Raw genomic sequence first — 19,062 nt, 5'->3', positions numbered from 1 at the left:
CCATCACCATCATTACCTGCCACCATCCCTAACACCATCACCATCAATACTTACCACTGCCATGACCACTATTACCACCTTCATCAACAATGCAGACATTGGTCACAAGCATATTCCAAAATCCAGCCTAATTTATTCAAACCTGAGTTCTCATTTGACAGAACTATCAACCGTATTTTTTTTTCTTTCACAAGAAATTAAATCTGAGAAAATGCTAGAGGGAATGGAATCACTGGCCTGAAAAGTAGAGTTCTTGGCAAGCAGCAGACTATTGTGTCACTGACAGGAGGAGAGAATAAATAATGGAAGCACGACAGGTGATTGTTTCTGGAAACAAGATATATAAAGTAATATATGCTGCTATCCTCTAGGTTGGACAAAACAAGACAGAGATTTAAGGAAGGACAGATCAAACAGCCTTAAAATGAACCGAGATACCAGAAATTTCCCTCAAGGTAGAAGGTCAAAGAGACTTTTAAGAAATAAATAAGGATTTTACTCTCAAATAAAGAAAAGAAATCCTTTAGTTTTTGTCTGTTGGTAGATTTATGTTATTCTGAAAGATGGCCTTTACTGAACTTTAGGAGAAAATCCAGGAAAAAAAAAAAAAAGGCATGCTGACATTCCCCAAAACAGCTGCTTTTCTATTCCTCCAAGGCTCAGTATACGTGATGTCCAAATATCAGATCAATCAGTAATAAGGCAGTCAGACAGTGAAACCATTTTGCCCTTTTTGGAATCAGGTAAACAAAGCAGTAGTTTTCAAATAGTTATTTCAGTTCAACCACAGAGAGTTCCGAGATTTTACTGCTGCCTACTGCCTTTAGAGATTAGCACCAAAAATACAAATGAGAGTAGTGAAGGTGAAAGAATAAAAATCAAAAGATTCTGTAACCTGGAAGGAACACAAGATGCTTTTTAATTTGTCTTTTAGTTCTCATGCAGATTTTTACCAAACTCTTGAAAGAAAGATCAGAACCACCATGTGCTTTTATTATTTTTTAAGTAAATCTATCATCTTTTCCTTAATGTATTTTTCTCCCCGACTGTTTTTATAACTATATTTTTCCATTACATTTTCACTAAACTCCTCTAGCAAGTCTTTTTATTTTTTATTTTGATTTTTTATTTTTGTGAGACAGAATCTTACTCTGTCACCCGGGCTGGAGTGCAGTGGCGCGATCTCGGCTCACTGCAACCTCCGCCTCCTGGGTTCAAGCCATTCTGCCACCTCAGTCTCCCAAGTAGCTTGGATTACAGGTACCCGCCACCACACCTGGCTAATTTTTTGTATTTTTAGTAGAGACAGGGTTTCACCATGTTGGTTAGGCTGGTCTCAAACTCCTTGACCTCAGGTGATCCCCCTGCCTCAGCCTCCCAAAGTGCTGGGATTGCAGGCCAGCAAGTCTTTAAACTTACTGAACTAGTGTGGTCTAAACTGTAGGATGGAGTTAAAAGACTGCAGAAATGGGGTACAGTGAAGCTGAGTTCTAGTCCAGGCTGACTGCTTTCTGTGTTACTTGAGGACAACTATTTTAGCTTCTATATGCTTTCATTCCATCATCTAGAAAATGAACAAAGTGATCTAGATTATCTCTGAGATCTGAATTCTGGTTCTAATTCTAATGTTTCCAAGTTTCTATGCTGCCAGATTTCAGCAATTGGCTTGAGAATTATTTCATTCAATGTTCAAACTATTTATTCAGGGTTTATTATTGCAAGACAATGGATTAAGAGGATGGAGAAGAGGAGTAATTAATTTATTTTGTTCAATTGTGTCAAGTATTTTCTTCAGATGTTTTGAAATTTGGAAAAGTTAAAAAGGACATTGATTCACCCCATCTCACTGTTTCTCAATGAAACTGAAGGAAAAATGGTGATCTTAGATTTGGGACCCAAGCAAAATCTCTGAGCCACTAGTGAGCCAGGTGAGTGAGACAGAGTTTAACTGTGTAAAGATACAAAAAGAAAGGTGAAAAGAGAAATGGCCTTTTTTCTCTAAGGTATTGACATATAAGTTTTAGGAAGAGTAAATAATTTTCAAAAACATTTTTTTTCAGAAGTATTATATTTAACCTGCTAGCACAAAGTAATTGCTCATTAAATGTTGTTGCATGAATGAACTGAAGGTGACTCAAGCAAGCAATTATCTTTTATAGACCTACGTGCTCAGTAGAAAGAAGTCCAAGACATGGTCCCTACATTCAGAAAAATTACAATGTGGTTGTAAAAGAATTAACACAGCCACCACCACTTCATTCACTCCTGTGAAAACTTAAGTAAAATATGGGATTACAACAGTTTCAAAGAATAATAGAAGAAATGTAATAAGCTAAAGATGGGTAGTATTTGAATAAATTGGACGGGTATATCTTGGAAGGGAGTCATGAAAGCAAAAAGACTATCATGAATAAAGTGTGAATAAACAGATTTTGTTGAAGAAGAAGGATTAGGTAAGGGAGATAAAAGATAAAGAGATAGAGACAAAAAGAGATAAAGAGATAAAGACCAAGATATAAAGCTAGAAATACAGGTGGAACTAGATCATTATAAAGGCACATTTTCTTATGGACTGAATGTTTACATCCACCTCCCAAAGTTTTATGTTGAAGCCCTCACACGTAAGAGATGATATTTGAGATGGGGCGTTTGGAAGGTAATTAGGGTTAGATGAGATCATTGAGAGGGAAGCTTCATGATGGGATTAGTGCCCTTATAAGGAGAGACACCAAAGAACTCTTCCATGCGAGGATACAGTGAGAAGCCAGCCTCCTACAAGCCAGGAAGGGCCCTCACCAGCAACTGAATTGGCCTAAACCATGATCTTGGACTTCCCAGCTACCGCACTGTGAGAAAGTAAATATATGTTATTGAAACCACCCAGTCTATAGTATTTTGTTATGGCAGTCCCAGCTGACTAATCTGCACTTCATCCCATAGCTAGTGGGAAATATTGGTTTTGAAACAATGATGTTAAAATGATAAGCAATAATGAAAGCAGCATTTTTGGCAGACTAATATGCCGAGAGGGTATATGTTAACCTATGAAAAATGAGGAAGCCTAAAACAGAGGGATGTTGGAAAGGTGGCAGAACCCAGTTAGAAGGACCTTAGAATAAGGGAGTGTGATAATGAAACACTTGTTGGAATCAAGCATTGATCAGAAGATAAGAATGTGTGCAAGGCCCAGCCACAACAACACAGAACTTGGAAGGAGATTTGGAAGTGAAGTTTGGGAATTAGGTGGAAAATCCTGGGATGCTTTCAGGATCTAGAGGTAAGCAAGGTACAGGTGAAATTTGAATAAGCAGTCAAGAATTTGGAGACATAAAAATCGGAGATTAAGGCAAAGTAGTGGGTCAGATCAGAAGATAATCGGGAATCAGGTGAATCCAAATTTTAAAAAGAGAAAACTTTAATCTAATGCCAGCTAGAATATATGGATCCCAAAGAAACAGAAAACTTGGGGTTGGAAATTTATTGGTACCATTATCATTCTAACTTTGTATAAGTCTAATTATTAAGAAGTTTTTTTTTCCAATATAATTTCACCATATTGTCTTTTAAAAACATTAATCCTAGCTGTGTGTCCTGCAGCTATTTAAGATATGTTTAACTTCTACATAATGCCCCTCAAGTAATTGAAGATGACTATCCTTGCCTCTTTCCAAGTAAAATATCTCTACTTCCTTAAAGGATTCCTCATGTGATTTAGTTTCTATATTATTATGCATAGAACTGAATACAGTATTCACACAGGCTCTGATGAGTGAAACCATTACTGCTCTTTCCCTGAGCATACTCTTTCTTTTAATGCTCATATGATCACATCACACATGTGGTGTGAACTGATTTATGTTCACGGATATTGGGACAAGATAGTGCAGTGTTTGTGTTTTTGTGCCTGGCTTATTTCACTCCGCATAATGTCCTCCAGTTTCATCCATATTGTAGCACATGATAAAATGTATTTCTTTTTTAAGGCTAGATAGTGATTTATTGTCTGTATATATATATATGTATATTTATGATAATACAATATATACAAGGTATATATATCACATTTTATTTATCCATTCATCTGCCAATAGACATTTGGGTTGTTACCATATCTTGGCTATTGTGAATAGTACTAAAATAAACATTGCAGGGCAGATATCTTTTCAACATACTGATATTAGTTCCTTCGGATATACACCCAGAAGTGGGATTGCTGGATCATATGGTAATTGCATTTTTAGTTTTTTGAGGAACCTCCATACTGTTTTCTTGAGTGACTGTACTTATTTACATTCCCACCAACAGCATACAAGGGTTCCCTTTGTTCTACACCCTCAGCAATACTTGTTATCTTTTTTATTTTATAACAGACATTCTAGCAGGTATCAGGTGATATCTTATTGGGGTTTTAATTTGCATTTCCCTGCTGATTAACAATGTTGAGCATTTTTTCATATACTTATTAGCCATTTGAGAGGCTGTGGCAGTGGGATGGGGAACAGAGAGATGTTGGTCAAGGGTACAAATTTCCAGTTAGGAGGAATAGTTTTGTAAATCTATTGTAGAAAAAATAAGTATGTGAGGTGGTGAATACGCTAAGCATTTCACCATGTATACATACATCAAAACAACCCATTGTATATGCCATAAATACATACAATCATTGTTTCTCAATTAAAATTTAAGTGTTAAAAGATAAAGCAGTGAACACAATGTCCACTTTCTTATTCTCAAATTCCCTTGATTTGACCTAATTGTGTGGTTTTGTGTATGAAGTGTGAATGAGTAAAAAAAAAAAAAAATCAACACCGGAACTAGAAACCTAACAGTACTTCCAGAATTTTACAGAAATTCTAAAAAGATAGAAATATATGGAATCATATTATAAGATAAAGAATATTACAGAAGATTACTCAGACCCTAATCGTAGTTTCAGTGGAGATGAGAACTCATAGCATGGACACAGGAATGAAAAGGTGCAAAGTCACAGAAAGGTAGAGGGCTAGAGCAAAAAGTCTAATAGTAATTACAAAAAGAGAGAACAGAAATAATATAAGGAAGGAAATAATACAAGAAAAAAATGAAAACATTTCTAGATCCAAATAAAATTACAGTCCTCAAGTTGGAAGGGCCTAATGTGTGTTAAGAAGAGTGTATTTGCAATCAACTTAACAAAATACTCAACTTTTCTTTATGAGAATTATTAAGTCAGATCTACTTTCCTCTACTTGGTTAGTCAATATTTTGGACTTCTTTAAGGCTAAATTTTGTTTTAATTTGTTGATTTTTCCATAATGTTAAGATCTTTTTGAATTTTGACTCAAATACAGTAACATTCATTTTCTCTCCCCTATGTAGATTATTCACACATTTGAAAATCACACCCACTTTATCATCAATGTATTGATAAAATACTAATTGATAAGCCCTTGCAGCACTCTAATTGGATAGGGCAGCTTTTGAAGTTCCTCTGAGAAGTAACTAATTAATCTTCTCTGGATAAAATTGCTCAATCAGGTTTGAGCTGCCCTTTATCCCCCCTTTCTTCCGCAGTGCTGTCCATGCAGGAATCCTGAAACACATTATCAGATGGCTAGTTACAATCAAAATGTACAAGATCCATGACATTCTTTTATTATATTAGTTCAGAGAGCTTGATGAGGTTTGCATTGATTTTTTTTCTTATGAATCATTATTGTTCCTAGATCATCACATCCTATTTTTCAATGTTCCTAAACGATCATTGTAAACAGTTTGCTTGGAATGACACCAAGCTCACCAGTATGCAAGTTTTAAAGCATTCTTTTCCTGCCTTGTAAATATAGTGTCAACATTTTCACCTTTCCCGTATTATGACACCATTTTTATCCTACAGAATTTCTCAAGAATTTTTGACACTGATTCCATAGGCACATCAATACATTATTTTAATATCTAGATTTAATTTCAACTAAAAAGAAAGTTAAAATAATGGTCCCCGTGTCCTGGGATATATATAGTACCATGTAAAAAAAAAAAAAAAAAAAGGCAAGTTACAGACTCACTGTGTATTACCATTTATATTAAAAACACAGATATTATTAAGTAAATTTCAGAATTTTTATAGAATATTGTAAAAAATTATTTACAATGGTTGCCTTTCTGGAGAGAAACGGAGAGGACAAGAGGCTAGGAGACAAGGACAGGCAAAATACTGTGTGACTTTATGTACCTTTTCTATTTAGTATCATGTTCACCTACTCCTTATTCAAAGGAATCTTAAAAATTGAAAAAGAAAACCTTAGTGACCCTCAGGATTTGGATTTTGTGAATCAATAAAACTTAAAAATGGGAACTAACATAACATCGTTGACTTTTAATTTCACCATATAAAGATATTACAATTAATTTACATCTGCCATCACCACAATTTTATTAAAAATGAAGCAAATAAGACAAAGAATATGTGAAACCTATACAAAAAATGAATAAAACAATATCAGAATAAAAGGCATTCTTTTAAATTGAAAAGAGTTTTATAAAGTAAACTCACTAATTAAAATAAAAATGTTGCAGAAGACAAACATTTAGGAGCCAGTGATTGAAATCACCAGGACCCTTTTATGCTAGGTTTCCCTTTTTGGGCGTCAATTATTACTCTGCCTTTTCTAGTTTACAGTATTCTTCTTCATAGAAAAATGTAGAAGAAAAAAATATTATCAGAGTTCTGTCTCCCTCTGGTACTTGGTTAATATTATTGCATATTCTGAAGGGAAGGGCTCTAGGCTTTCCTTGTGCTCTTTCTTCAAATAAAGGCTTAAGGTTGTTTCTGCCACACTCTTGGCTTTTTTTTTTTTTTTTTTTTTTTTTGTCAACACATCATGGCTCATTTAGGTGTGTTCCCTTCCAAATATTATTCTAATTATTCCAACATTCCATTCTTTTGTATTATTTTTGTCTGTGTTCTTCCCATCTTGATTTTTATGTGTATCTCTTTAATACATGAATGCATCATAATAATGGCTTTTGCAGCCAACCACTGGGAGGCTGATTTTAGAGGACTACACTGTGATGTCAACTCAGATGAAGCTCTTTTCAAATTAATTTTTGTGTCTGTAGGAGCTTCTTTTTCTTCTTCATCAAGATCGTAATTCTATTTCTAGACCATTCCATTTATTTTGAGTTATTTTCTCTCTTAGAGTATCTGGACCTGAAATTTTATGTGTGCCTTTTCTGTTTCAAAATTCCTTTGGCAAAATGTAATAATTAATGTGCAAAATAAAACAGGCTGCTCATTCTCTCTGACAATTTCTTTTGGCTTTAATTTCACCAATTAATTTGCTCTTGTCAATGAGAAATAAATCCACAATAGCAATTCCATTCATTACTTCCTCAAATACTGAACTATGGAAGTCACAGTAAAACAAGACATTTCGTTCAGATTTTATATTGTCTCTATTTAGGAAAAAAAAATGGACTCCTAACCAATATGCAGATGTTTTAATCCCCTCACCATTAATATATGTTGTTTCTGCATCAGCTTGTATACCTGAATTAAGAGAGCATTTTGACAAGAAGGCTGTAAAAGTTACCATAAACACCATAATCTCTGTTATTTTATCATAATTTTAAAGCTCACCACAATATACATGCCTGCATTAATTCATAGATATCTAGACTTTTATGTAATTATTGACATAGAAATTTCACTATTTATACCTGTTTTATTTAATGAAGTATAATGTCCATGCCTTTATGTCAGTGATGAGTTCTCAACAAGATTTCCAATATTTGTAAGACTTTATAATACCTAGAAGGTCCTTTGTTCAAATTATACTAAAAAGGTTCAGAAAGGAAGGGAAGGAAGCTTAATAACTTTTAAGGCAACTAGAGAGTTGTTAGTTTTGGACACTTTAAATAAACTGCTAGCAATTATTTTATTAGATGTAGTTGTTGGACTGGTCACAAAGAATAGGTAAGAAAACTGAACAGATGTCACAGAGGGAAGAGAGAGTGAGTACTTTGCTTCCTCTGTTACATATTTTCATGGACTGAATACTCTGATGAACAGACTACGTAGGCAGACTACATAGGCAGGGAAATTCTGTCTTGAACTTTGCAGCTTCAGTTTTCCTGTGTGCAAAGGAAAAAGAAGGAAGGAATCCAATATTTCCTTTGGGAGACTAGACAAAGAAAGAAGAAAGAATTTGGCAACGCTGACTGGTCTCGTAATATTTTCTGATATTTTGCAGGCAGGCAATTGAGAAATGTTTTTCTCCCAGCCCTTATACTGCCAAGGCCAACTGAAGACCAAAGACAAAAGTTCCAGGCAGCACTCAAAGGCTTCCAGAGGTCATAGAAGTTTAAAATTTCAGCTGTATTTTTTATTGCCTACAAAATCTGCAGGAAGGTAAAAGTTATCTACATGAGAACAAGCTGAAATAGTGATCCCCTAAATAGCAATAATATATGGATGTGTTGTATATAAAAGTTATTAGTTTTCATTTAAAAACATACAGATATATTTAACCGTTTCTCAGGGCAAATAACTAATAACAAATTTTTTTGAAAATTGTATTCTAATGAAAATTTTCTACCGTCAGAATTTACTTTTCTTTCACTAGATACACCTGGGAAAGAATTATTTGGCTGGAAACTTTTTGGTGAATTTATATGGACCAGCAGCAAATAGACAAACTTTCAAAACAGGAATGTTCTCCAAATAAATACAATTGATTTCATCAGTGACTAAATATTACAAGAACCCAGCCAAACAGTGCAGTATGCAAATGAGAAGTATAAAGAGAGGACATCAGTGCCACCAAAACAAAAGGATGTCTCAAACCTTTGAAAAACCTTTGCTACAGCAGTATTCAGTGGATCTCAACACTGGAAACACATTTGAATTGTCTAGAGAAATTTTTTTTAATTAATGCAATTGCCCAGGTTTCACATAAGTGATTTTGATGTAATTGCTCCACAGTGGGACCTGGGCATCATTTTTTTTAAAGTGATTCCAGTGTGAACCCAGGACTGAGACCCCTGGTTAGTTAACCCATGTCTCTAGATGGGAGCAGATGAACTGAAATGTACTGGACTAAATTGTGGGGAAGTGCGCCTTGAATAGAGAATAATTAATTTCCAACATTAATTTCAGCATATTCTTCCTTCCGTTTTCATCCTTGAAAACAAATCATCTGAAACCCTAGAGCCCTTAAGTCTTGTCAGTGAATTACCTTCTTCCTGAACTCCTATGAACATCTTTTCTGGCAAAGCATCCTTGACCCACTGCAGTGCAATCAGTGCTTTACTGCTTTGATTTTCTTGAATTGTAAGTTCCTCAAGGGCAGAGATCATGTCTTCTTTAACTCTGTTTCTCCATTGCTCAGCACCATGTCTCGTGCTTATGAGATAAATGCTTTTAAAACAAATGTATTAATTAACAGAAAATAGAAAAGGAATGGACAAGCATTCAGGCACCCTGTTCTTATCTTTTATTTCTTTTTCTTTTCTAGTGTCTGCTTCCTGCTGTCTTACCTTCTATTTCCTTTTTGTTTTGTTTCTCTTGAACTCTGGGACAATGCTTTGTTTCAAAAGTAATTTTCTCTCTCTTTTTTTCTTCTCTCAGTTCTCCTCTCACTCTTCCATGTAACATCACACATCCAGTTCATTAAATTTGATTTGTATTCTTTTTTGTAAAAACTAATGTAAGCACTTAACCCTAACTGTATCAAACCTGTATTGCAATTTCATTTATTAATTTACCTACAAGTGGGTAAGTTCTTTGAAAGCAAGACTGTATCCACCATAATTCCTACTACAGTGTAGAACATATTTTAAGCTCTTAATAAATACTTGTTGACTTTCAGGGCCTGAATTATTTTTCTGCGGGTGAACTCTGAGTCACACTCGGGCGGTTTTTCAGTAGTACAGAGGGTACTTTGCATATTAGACCTTTTCTGGCTCTTTTAACAAGGACGCTGTTGCTTATTCCCAATACAATGTCATTCTCTGGCAGGTGAAGCTTATCTTGCAAGTTTGTACTGGGTTTTTGTTTTTTAAACTGATGCCAAGTAAATGAAACTTACTCCTTCAAAAAATTACATTTCTCCACTAACTTTCAATTAAGTGGACAGTTTCATATTTCAATATGGAAAGCTTAACAAATGCCCTCAGAGAACAGGGCATGACTACATGTTCTTATTTAGAGTCTACTTAATTCTCCCCTGCCACCGCTACCACTCACCCTCTACTATCCTTTCTGACCTCAGAAGCCACCAGTTGTGGCCGGGCGTGGTGGCTCACGCCTGTAATCCCAACACATTGGGAGGCTGAGGCAGGCTGATTACTTGAGGCCAGGAGTTCGAGACCAGCCTGGCCAACACGGCAAAACCCTGTCTCTACTAAAAATACAAAAAATTAGCCCAGCATGGTGGCGCATGCCTGTAATCCCAGCTACTCTGGAGGCTGAGGCATGAGAATCACTTGAACCTCAGAGGCAGAGGTTGCAGTGAGCCGAGATTGCACCACTGCACTCGTTTAGACAAAAGAGCAAGACTCCGTCTAAAAAAAAAAAAAAAAAATTACCAGTTACCTATTCAATTGACAGTCGTTACCGCAGACTTATGAAAATGTGGTCATATCCCCCTCAGTATAGTCTGTCTGAGGCCCTCCAGTCGTTCCTTTTCCCTTTACAGATTCTAGAAAAGGTTGCTGAGAAGCTATTTTTATGTTTGTGCCCTCAAAACACTGAACTCCTTCTGGAACCTGCGCTGATGTCATGTGAACCAAGCAATCCAAGCCATCCTGTCTTCCCTAGGACCCACGCCCCTGTCCTCCCCACGTCTCCTTCTCCTCTACTTTCTTCTCCACATATCCTTGAGTTCTTGTTTTCTTCCTTCTCTTTCCTTTCCTTCTCCCTTTCTCTCACCTTCCTTTTTTGGACCCGTTTTCCTACCTCTTTTCTCTAATAAAGTGTATCTAGATACATCTTCCAGTTTAAAAAATGTTTGAGAATTTACCTACCAGTAAACCTATATAACTCATATATAAATAAATATATACACCGACAATTGTCCTAATTTTTAGATTAAAATGTACCCCAAAGTCTACAGTTTAAAGAATGAAAAAAAAATTAGAAATTTTTTATTTATTAGTTGAACAGAAACTTTTTGCTTTCACTAAAAATAATTAAACTATTTTTAGTGGGAGAAAATTAGTTGAGTATGCATCATTTAAAAAGTATCTCAGTATAACATTTTACAATATAGTACAGAGGCTCCTCAACTTATGATTACGTTACTTCCTGATAAACCTATTATCGGTTGAAAATATTGTGAGTCAAAAATGCATTTAGGCAACATACCGAACATCATAGCTTAGCCTAGCCTACCTTAAACTTGCCCAGAACACTTACATTATTAGCTTCCGGTGGCAAAATCACCTAAAACAAGAAATATTTGATAAGAAAGTGCTGAATACCTCATGTAATTTACTGAATACTGTAGTGGTAGTAAAAAACAGAATGGTTGTATGGGTCCTTAAAGTATGGTTTCTACTGAATGCATATGGTTTTTTATTATTATTATTATTTTTTTTTATGAAGTCTAGCTCTGTCGCCCAGGCTGGAGTGCAGTGGCGCCATCTTGGCTCACTGCAGTCTCCACCTTCTGGGTTCATGCAGTTCTCCTGTCTCAGCCTCCAAGTAGCTGGGATTACAGGCACCCCCCCACCACACCCGGCTAATTTTTTTGTATTTTTAGTAGAGACGGGGTTTCACCCTGTTGGCCAGGCTGGTTTCAAACTCCTGACCTCAAGTGGTCTGCCCACCTCAGCCTCCCAAAGTGCTAGGATTACAGGCGTGAGTTACTGCGCCCTGCCAAATGCATACGGCTTTCATATCCAACACAAAATAATAATATTAAAAATCATTAAGTTGAACCATTGCAAGTGAAAGAGTTTATGCCTGTACTTATGAGATTGGTTTATTGAGTCTCAACACAATGAGCTATAGAATAGACAAAAAAGTGTGAATATTTTATTAACCATTGCCTTCAAGCATGTTTTGTCAAATCTCACGTTAGCAGTTACTCTACAAATTACAGTTAAGTTGTTCACTTTAGTAATTACTCTACAACTTATAGTTAAGCAGTTACTCTACAACTTATAGTTAACTTAGTCTACTCCAGTTTACCTCTGGTCTCTGAGTTGGGAGGTTTCGTGATCTATTTGACTCCTTCCTTGTCTATTGACTGGAAAACCTGGGAATGAGTGAATAGGATGTTCTGGCTTAGCAACATTTGTTTCTCTCCTTCCCCAGTGTCTAGCTCCTCTGGTGTTAGAAATGGGGAGAAGAAAGAGAGAAGCCAAACATCCTCTTGCAGTTTTTCACATCTATACTATGTGAAGGCAGTACTAGGTCCAAGCCCATTCCATTGGCTGCTAGCAGCCTCCGTTAATATGGAGGTCTTTGTATAGATGATGTGGATGGTTTTCTAGGGCAGCATGCAGCTTCATTCCAGAATTTCCTATCTCCTAAGACCCAGGTACAGAGAAATACATTTGCCTGCCACTGGCCACTGGTAAAGAGTTAATTCTTTTAGCCCCCTCTTAGGTTGGGGCACAGCTTGCTTGGTGCCCAGTTCTAGGACAGCCACGCAGCTACTCCCTCCCTTGCTCTCCATACTCCCTCCCTCGCTCTCCGTTTTCCCTCACCCAGGGCCCCAGGAACCACAGGGATAGTACTTGCACTGTATGAGGCTGTACTATTTAGAATCAGGGATAGAGTAGCCCCCTACCCTTCACTTTTCCTTCTTCTTTTTTTTTTGAAGGAGTTTTGCTCTTGCTGCCCAGGCTGGAGTGCAATGGCACGATCTCAGCTCACTGCAAACTCTGCCTCCCAGGTTCAAGCAATTCTCCTGCCTTAGCCTCCCGAGTAGCTGGGATTACAGGCATGTGCTACCAGGCCCAGCTAATTTTGTATTTTTAGTAGAGATGGTGCTTCTCCATGTTGGTCAGGGTGGTCTCGAACTCCCGACATCAGGTGATCTGCCGCCTCAGCCTCCCAAAGTATTGGGATTACAGGCGTGAGCCACCGCGGCCGCCCCCTTCACTTCCTTCTTAACATATGCTTTGGTCTTCTGTCACCCACTTCAGAAATCACCAGAATGGAAAAATGTAGTTTGGTTTCTGTCTTCACATTCAAGCACATCCTCCACATTCTGTGGCTACTTTTAAACTCTACTAATAATTCTTTACTAACCTCTACATTTACACTCTTATGGAGCCTAGCATGGGCCTAATGGATCTACAATACCGGAACTAGAGGTTGGTATCCACGTGTCTCGGGCACTCCTATCTCAATAAACGCATTTCTTGTTAGTCCTCCACTCAAATCACTTTGCTTATCTTGGTCAGAAGGGCATAACCTCCTTTGAAACTCATACTCTGAGTTACATTTTAATGTAAAAATTACTATAGTAGAAGATATACATTCATTTGTAAGTATATAGATTTATTGGTGGGTAAATTCTCAAACTATTTTTAGCTGAAGGATGTATCTAGAGAGCACTATTAGAGGACAGAAGCTAAGGAGAGGAAGGATATAAGAGAAAGGTGAAGATGACTTGGGTCACCATTGTTCACATGATATTGGTGCCTATCCCAGAAGAGGTTCAGAGTCTCCAGGGCAGAAACATAAAAACAGCCTCTCAGCCATCTTTTCAGACATCTCTAAAAGCTAAGGAAGAGACAAACTGGTGGGCCTCAGAGAGACCACACTGAGGGGCATATGCTCAAATTTTTCAAACTTGGAATAGTAATATTACTGTCAACTGAAGAGGTAATCCATTGTATTGTGGACAGAGCTGGTGACCCATTTACTTCCTACCGCCATTTAAAAACTACTTTGTGTAATTTGAAGTCTCATTCAATCTCCAGCACTTCCTTACCCATTCTTACTCTCAACAGATGATGCTGGCTAGACATGGTGGCTCACACCTGTAATCCCAGCACTGTGGGAGGCTGAGGCAGGTGGATGGCTTTAGCTCAGGAATTTGAGACTAGGCTGGGCAACATGGTGAAACTCCATCTCTACGGAAAATACAAAAATTACCTGGGCATGGTAGCACACTCCTCTATTCCCAGTTTCTCAGGGGTCTGAGGTGAGAGGATGGCTTTAGCCCAGAGAGGTAGAGGTGGCAGTGAGCTGTAATTGCCCCACTGCACTCCAGCCTGGGCAACAGAATGAAACATTGTCTCAGAAAAAAAAAAAAATGATGACACTGTTTCTTCATTTTACAATAGATGTAAGAATTACAATAGATGTAAGAAGTACAATAGAAAATAGAGGTGAATAAAATAAAATGTCCACAGGCTCCCATTGTGGTATTCAAAGAGCTGCAAGTACCAGAGCCCAACCACTCTGCCCTCGCTGCTGCTAACATGGATGAAGTCATTGTGTCTAAGCTAAAGACAATGTCTCTTCTTGTTCACTGGATTCCTTCTTCTCTTACTAACTCTAAGATGTTGCCTTCTTATCTATTCCACCAGCTGTTCTCTTCCCTCTCAACTGGCTCATTTCCATTAGCATAAAAATGTACTGGTAATAATTTGCCAAATTCTCATTAGAAAAATAAAAATTTGAAAAATGGCACCAGTGTAATCAGTTTCAAACTATGTTTCCAAATGGAATAGATTCCATAATATCAAGCAGCCACTATGAGTCATTATTTTTCAAAATCAGATGATCAGATGGTAAATATTTAGTTTTGAAACTTCTAGCTTAATTTATAAAGTGTCAAATTTCAGTTTGATGTTCTTAGTGAATTGATTCAAAAACTTTTGAATTGATAAAATGTTTTGACTAATTATAGATGTGGCTTCAATAAAAATTTTTATATTTTATTCTACATATGAAGATTTTCTATGCAATAGTTACTGAGATGTCATAATATTTAAAATTTGTTTAGAGAACTCTACAGAACATTTAACATGTTCAGGAAAAATAACAACTTTTAAACTGCAGGGTGAATACACAATAGATATGTTTATACAATATAGAGACGCACAGTGCTGGTATGTACCTTGTGGCCTTGTCAGATACATGTCATCCCATAAATACTCTGTTTGTCAGAGATCCCAACTCATCTCTTGGATACCACTGAGTAATAGTCAAAAAGAATAAGCTGGTATTTTTATAATCTTATGGATGTCATTGCACAGCAAATAAATAGACTGTCATTATCTTTTGTGGGTTTATGTGTTTGTCAGTTTGTTTAACATTTCCAGTTTATTTGCACAAGCTTCAAACCAATAAGTCAACAACTTGAAAATCAGAATGCACTGAATATTTTGCCAATAGTTAACAGTTCCTTAGTTGGTTCCTAGTTTCTTCATTAATGGAGCTATTCTAGAAAACACACACATACACGCGTGCACGTGCACAAGCACACACACACACATATACACTGTGACACCTGTCGTGTTGATAGGAGTGGGCTGCCCCCAGAAGATGTACTGAACAAAGCACAGAAATTGCCATTCAAATCCTTGGCCTCCTGCCGCAGGTTAGTTCCTGACTTACTGTGCTGCCTTTCCAGCACAAAGTGAAGTGGGGTTTTGGCACTTGGTCTGTAGAGTCATCCAAGAGGATTGTCAATCCAGGCCAAAACACCTGCTTCTTCCATTAGGCATCTCTGAGGGGCCTTGGAGTAGGGGGAGTCCCGCCAGCTTTCTTGTACAGCAAGTCCCAGGGCTAACCTCACATTACGTCACATGTAGCCTTCAAGTGTGTTTGCTAAGGAGTCAGTGGGAAGAGAGGTCCTCTCCCTATTGCTTTACACTTTCTCTGGTAAATGGGTGTAATAATAAGAGAGAGAGGAAAAAAAACAACCTTCATATGATCCCATTCCCCCTCCGTGTTCCCTGTCTGCATTGATTTGATGCTTTAGTTGACACTAAACTATCTTCTTGGCAACTGACTATACAACTACAGACAAAGGGATTTGAGTTGAGGCTAATGTGTCAGCAGTCACCATTTATTTATTTAATAATGAAGGATAACATTTGAATGCTCTAACAATAAAAAAGTATACCAGTAATTTTCAAATCCTCTGGGTAGAGGAAGAGTGGAAATGTGGGTAGAAGCTTCCTGTCTTCTTTTGCAACTGATGCCCCATTTATATCTGTTTTACATATTGATGTTCACTAATGGAGGATTCAAAAACCAGGTCTATTTTCAATCCAGGCTTCCTGTTGCTATCTATACCCATTAATCTTAGGTCAGAGTGAAGCATTTTTTCTAGATGACTAAGAGTTGACATTTCCCCTTAAACAGTACATTTATATTAAGGCTCATCTAGAAAACAGTTCAAACAGAAAATAAATAGTACATTAAAAAGAATGTATAAAAACCAAGGAGGAATCAAAACAAAAAGACCGCTGACTAACAGTTCTTTCTCGTTCTCTCATAAAGTCCATATTTTATATTCCATGCTATTCCAAAGTCCTGAAATAACTCCATCCTTCCATGAGATCACCTTCTTTGTCTTATTCAAAATTATTTTTAAATTTTATTCTCTATGTTGTAATATGATACAATTATAGTATCTCTCTTTTCCCCCATTAAAAATATACATCAGAGTGAACTGGAATCTAATATTTTTCCTTCTGAGTTACTTCTAACTCTGGGAGTAGTGTAAGGATGAGGGAAGTTACTCAGTAAATATCAGTTGAAGCATTACTACCATTTATTCAAGTAGAATAAAATATATTAAAAAGAAATAAAAAACACTCATTATATGTGCAGACAACAAGTAGTTAATGAGCATATGGTGATTTATAACACTTTGCATAAATAATGTATGCTTAAGATGCCAAGTTGAAATTCAGGCATCAAGAGAACAGACCTTTATTACTTTTCATCAATTTCACTTTATGATAATATTTTTCAAAAATTAGTACTAAAGGGCATAGAGAATTCTCCAGACTTTAATGTGTGAAGATAGTTATTCCAAAATTCTGCAAAACCAACTGCCTAGACCAATGATCATACGTCCTAGTATACTCCAACTGTTTGGAAGGGCAAAGGGTGCCTCCTTAAGCACAGAGAGACAAAGTCCAGGACATTCCTTTTGAAATGAATGGCCAAGCTGGACCATGTTCTGTCATGGCCATGGATACAGAGCTCATCCAACTCATGGCTGGAATTTGACGAATAATAGGTGACAGTGCATAAGGTTGAATATATCCCATCTTATTCTACTATTAGAATTGACACTTTACCATTGGGAAATAATTAAGAGCCAGGTAGAATGTGAAAACCCGAGGACAAGAGTATTCCAAGGAAGTAAACAAATACTAAGTTGAAACCCCAGAGTAATAGTACTAAAGGTGCCATTTTCACTCATAACATTATTATTCAGATCAGCAGCGTACTTCATAAGAATTGAGTTATTTAATGCACTAATATGAATGGATTATGAAATATTTTGGCTACTAAAGGAAGCAGTCAGGATGTATTTCAGAATCATGAGAAATAAGGAGGAGAGGTGAATGTTTTACTCAAAAGGAGTTGCCCAATGTAAAAGAGAACACGAACTTTTCAAACTCTTTTATGGCTAAATGGAAATTGGAACTCCCAGAGCAATAAAGGAGAATGTGAAAAATGGTTTATCCTGGAGTTCCGCTATCTGTGAAAATAATTAACATCCAACTGAATGAAAATTATTATAGAGATCAAGATCAGCCCCATTTAAATTAATGACTCATCAAGGGGGAAAAACAATTGAAGCAGCCATTGGAAAATGTTATTAGTGAAAAGGGAATCTAGCTGAAATGTTTCTGTCTGCATTCCTTTCTACAGAGCACATTCATAGCACAATTTAAAGAATTTATAATAAATCTTGCTATTATACAAATTCAAACATGCCATAACTTTTTGTTATATACAAAACCTTACAAAAAGAAATTTGTTTGTGTCTATTAATCACTTTTCTCATGGCCATCATTTAATCATTATGTATTCTTGAATGAAGGATATACTCAAAGGGAAGAGAAGAGGATAAAATGGCAAAGAAAGTAAGAGAAAGATTCCTTGGAGTATCCTATTAGTACTCCCTAGGCTTCTCTCTTCAGTCATTTTCTTTTTTTGTTCTGAACACTTCAACTACCAAATCTATACTTCTATTTTAGAACTTCTATTCTAAGCCTCAGGCTCATATGTCCTACCATCTACAACACTACTCTATGAGTATGTCCTTAAGAAACCAAGAAAGGAAAGTGCAGCGCTTAGGATATAGTACTAGTAGGGGTATTAATACCATTAGGCCCAAAGTGGGAAGAGGAGAGGATTCCTGGAACCAGGAATATAGGTCTGTGTTGAGGAATGTCTGCCAAGAGCTGTGGTCTTTAGCAGAGGGAGGCAACAATCTATAGTGATCTCCCAGAAGGGGTGGTGAGGTCATGAGTATCTTAATCCAACTCTCCTCTTGTCTCTTGATCATCTTCTGATGCTTCCCGTTGGTTGAACCCAACTGGCAGCTATTAGGATGGAAGAATCCATGGATGTAGTGAAGATCATTCAGCTTCCGGGGCTCCAATCACGGTGAAAGAGTAGAGAGTAAAATACATCCAGTGCACCTACCGTTTCAAAAGTCTTTCATATTTTTTCTGTATTCTGATCTTTCTATGTTGTTTATAGTTCCATGAACTCACCGTTCATGGGGGAGAAATAAACAGAAAGGGAGTTCAGGTAGAGAATCCATTGAATATGAAGAGGATACATGCAAAGTTTGTCAACAGAAATAAAATAAACTGTGTTATTAAGTTTAGAAGATAATCTACAATTTAGTGAGATCTTAGAGAAAGACAGGTAATATGGAGGAAGAAATCGACAGAATCTTGAAATAACTTATATTCGTTTGACCCTAAAAATGAGATGAGGATAACATGTAAAAAAGAGAATGGTGGAAGTTTGAGATTTCACACAAAACTAAACACATGTGTGTACCTAGTTTATTTGCTCGGACAACAGACCCCAACTTTTTAAAATAATGGCATTGTGGAGGGGGAAAATACGCACAT

At 36.7% G+C, this 19,062-nt stretch overlaps 1 protein-coding gene across 1 annotated transcript in view; it reads right to left on the bottom strand.

The window, feature by feature from the left end:
- CHRM2 (cholinergic receptor muscarinic 2) overlaps window positions 1-19,062 on the bottom strand; it is a 153,475-nt gene that overhangs the window by 47,116 nt on the left and 87,297 nt on the right. The gene's annotated exons all lie outside the window — the stretch shown is intronic.

Source organism: Hylobates moloch, unplaced genomic scaffold, assembly GCF_009828535.3.
Source record: "Hylobates moloch isolate HMO894 unplaced genomic scaffold, HMol_V3 SCAFFOLD_1, whole genome shotgun sequence".
Taxonomy (NCBI): Eukaryota; Metazoa; Chordata; class Mammalia; order Primates; family Hylobatidae; genus Hylobates; species Hylobates moloch.
The sequence above is the reverse complement of the archived record's forward strand: the minus strand, read 5'-3'. Positions and strand labels throughout refer to the sequence as shown.